Source organism: Petaurus breviceps, unplaced genomic scaffold (assembly GCF_028583685.1).
Source record: "Petaurus breviceps papuanus isolate PSGF00001 unplaced genomic scaffold, PetGlider_PUasm1.0 90775, whole genome shotgun sequence".
Taxonomy (NCBI): domain Eukaryota; kingdom Metazoa; phylum Chordata; class Mammalia; order Diprotodontia; family Petauridae; genus Petaurus; species Petaurus breviceps.
The window spans coordinates 6,969,062-6,972,905 of NW_027187342.1; positions in this window are offsets into that span (position 1 = coordinate 6,969,062).

Genomic DNA, 3,844 nt, shown 5'->3' on the forward strand with positions numbered 1-3,844 from the left:
ACACACACACACACACACACACACACACACACACACACACACACACAGGAGCACAAGTACACTGTGGCTGTTTTATATATATATATATATATTTCTAGCCTCTCCTCCTCCTGAAACACTCCCTCCCTGCAGTCATTCTATTTAAACAAACTGGAAATCCAAACAGGTCGGCCTTGTGAGTCATTTTCCAGAGGTTCATTACTTTCCTAGAAATTATCGGGGTCTGGCACTATTTTTTTCTTCATGTGGCTGACGTGACCTAACCCTGAGACCTCCCCCCCCCCCCCCCCCCCCGCGCCCGAAAATAGAAAGGCGGAGAGGGGAAAGAGAAGAGAAAGGAGAGGAGGTTAGAAGGGAGTCTCATGTTGCTCGGAAAAAAAAAAAAAATATATATATATATATATATGCCTGCCTTGTGCAGATCTTTACCCCCAGAAGCCCAGGGATCGATGCTCGGGCAGAAAATGGGGGAATGGTTAAGCCTTCCCATTTTCGTTCCTCATACCATCCCCCACACACATCCCCCACCCTCTCCACTCCCACCCCCGCTCCAGCTTTCTGCCTCCCCCAGAGCGTTACGCTTCTAACATTGCTAAGTGACTGAGGGACTGAAACAATGAGATGAGCGCTAGCAATCTGCCCCCAGTGCGTGTTTACAAACACTAAGCTATTTATGATCGCCAAAGATATAAACAAGACTCTGGGCTGAAGAAAGCTAGCTACAGAGCCCGGACTGGCTGGCTCTCCTAGGGGTGATTATTTTTTTCCGACTCCCGACTGCGTGAGCTATCCCCTCCGCCCAGACCACGGCACGTCTGCCGAGGACCGGGGCCGATCTTCTTCTACCCTGTAGATGCCTCCCCCTGCCGCCTTTGTCTACAAGAGGGAGCTTCCCACCCCCCCACCCCCCCCTGCACAGAACTCGCGGACAGCGCTCCAGTCTATGCTAACCACTTCTTCCAGTTAACACCCTCCAACCCGCCTTAGCCCGGATCACGACTAGTTCTTCTACCGTTCTCAACATCTCCTTTCTTCTACCCAAACTCTGCTTTGGGAGAGAAAGAAACACCTTTCTGAGCCGAGGCGAAATTTGAAACTAAAACAAAGTCCCATACACATTTAGGAATCAACCAACCAGTTAGGTGCATCCCCCTCCTTCCCTTAAATATAGATATCTTGGGGTTTTTATTTTTTTCTCCCCTCCCCCTGCCCCCACAATCCGTTTTTATTTTTCCTCCCACTTGGTTCTAATTTGAGGATATTCTGCACAGCAATTCGAAGATCATGCTGTAAACCTTAACAACTAAGCAGGGCTCTCTGTTCTTTTCAGCGCAGGATTCCCCCCCCACACACACACACCCCCCACCCCCGCCCCCAAGCCCAAACCTCGCAGAAAACTCCCCCTGCGGTATGTTGGAAAATGAGCTCACCCAAATCTCGGTAGGCAGCAGTGGAGGAGGGTTGGTCCAATCAGAAACGTCTTTCCCGAAGACAACCGTGCATTGGTTGGGGGGAAAATCAATTATCAAATAATCGATCAGCAGGGAGCTTCGATCTGCGGGGAGTGCAAACAGCTAGCGCTTATTCCCACACAGGCGGGGGCCAAAAGACTAAGTTCTCCAGAAGCGAAGTGTTTTTACTCGTTCCCCTAGCCTTCCCAAAGCAGCTACTAGTTTCTAATCACACACTAGCCTAGAGAAAGGGTCGAGGGTGTAATTGGGGGTGAGGAGAAGGATGCAAGAGTGACTAAAGAGTATCCTTTTAGAGACCGAATTCAGAGTTTATGGACTAAAGGTAGGAATCTTTAAAATAAATAAAACGGTAGTTCATTCCAGCTCTTTATGGGCAAAGCACAAGATAATATCTGACTAGGCAAGATGCTTCCGAAGTTTCTGATAAGTTGGTTTATCTGTCACTTGTGGGGGGAAAATACAGCGTCAGTTCCTCCTACTTTTATATAAAGTACCGTGATACACTGTATCTATAGCATCCACATAGGAAAAGATGTCCTCTGCAACATTTCATGCCCTCAACCTATCCAACACATAATAATGAAGAGTTTCATCTGTAAGGTCTATTTGAGACATTATCTTTCTTCTTCTCTCTTTCCTGTCTCCTTTCTTTCCTTCTCCCTTTCTTCATCTCCTCTTCTCTCTCCCTTTCTTTTCCTTCTCTATTTTCGGAGCGAGCTGAGAGGCTCAACATTGGCGTTTTGTCTGTCACTTAACATTATAAACACTCTGCCTAATTCTATTTGATATAATTACTTCGAAAGAACCTACTCTGCTCGAAAAGTGCATTACTAGTACAGTGACATTAATTTTTTTTTTTTTTTAGAAGACTAGACTTAAGATACCTCCTCCCTTTTTTGGTAAAGGCTTATCTTAACATTGGTCAGAGATTTATCCATTAGCTATCATATACATTCTTTAATTAGGTCACAGTGTTAGGTAAAAAGAGAACAAAATTTCCTACCAGTAACCAAAGAGCATCTATACTTCCTACCCAAACATCGTGTTAGAAATACAGTTTCATGAGAAGATGAAAACTTCTTCCAGACTCTTAGGAGATATGTATTAGGGGCTTCAGTGCAGTAAAGGTGCTGTGATTTTATAAAACCACAGCAGCACCCTGAGAAGAAAACTGATATAATCAGCCTTTCAAGGTTCTTCTCCTGGCAACACAAGGTAACTGCCCCAGCAGACAGATACCTGAGTGCGCTTTCAAATGATCAGGTCACTGGGTGTTGGAGAATTGTCTCAGGGAAGATCTGTCTTCGATCGGATTAGTCTAGTTGTGTGGAAGAGAAAAGTGTCAAATCACACAGTAAAATATTCACTTATAAGGTGTAACGATCCCTAAATGAGTTGAGAGAGAGACTGTGTAACTAACATTCACCAGAGAGAAAATAGCTGTGATTGGGCTTGGATAACTGTTGCCCTTTATGGGTCTGAGAGTTGTGGTCTAAAAAATAAAATAAAACACCACCTCACACTCACCTAGTTTACATCTTATTCCATTTCCTGACACGTCGATTTCAAACTAAGGGAATACCAGTTGGGTATGGGTTGGGGTGGGGAATGAATGCAGAAAAAAGGGGAGAGATTTTTTAAAAGTGTTTGTTGCTTTTGCTTTTTAGTAATTTGACCTTTTACTTTGTTCCCAGAAATGAAATTCAATATTTCCAGGTAAGTCCACTTTATGTAAAATCTTAAAACTTCAAAACTTTCCCAAGTATTCAGCATCAACATTGCTCTATGTCTTAGATGTTTAACATGTTCTACATTGACTTTTTATAAATGCCTATTGACAGGTCCATTTTATTAAAAACATTAGTTTTCATTTTGGCTTTCTTCATCTTTTTTTCTCCTCTTCTTTTCCCCCTTTTCCTCCTCATCCTCTTCATCCTTGTCCTCACCCTCTTGTTCCTCCTCCTCCTCTTCTTCCTCTCCTCCTCCTCCCTATCCTCCTCTTCTTTTACTTCTTCTTCTTCCTCCTCCTCTTCCTTCTCCTTTCCTCCTCCTCTTCTTCGTGTTTTTTTTTTTTTTTAAGATCTTACTAGTTTGGGAAAGTGCCCTTTCCTGACCTAACTTTCATCTCCAACTCATTTTCTACTACACTTTAAATTAGGAACCTAACATAACTTACTAGGCTTTTATAAGATTAATTCAGAACAATCAAGGGACTAAAACACTTTTACAATGTAATTACAGTAGTACAAATTGTTTGCCCAAACCTCATTCTGGATAAGGATTTTACAATTAGCAAACAGTTATTACAGTTGGGACTTGCTGAGAGAAATTGTACTAAGGACGTCTAGAGTTGCAATATACTGGCCATAAAA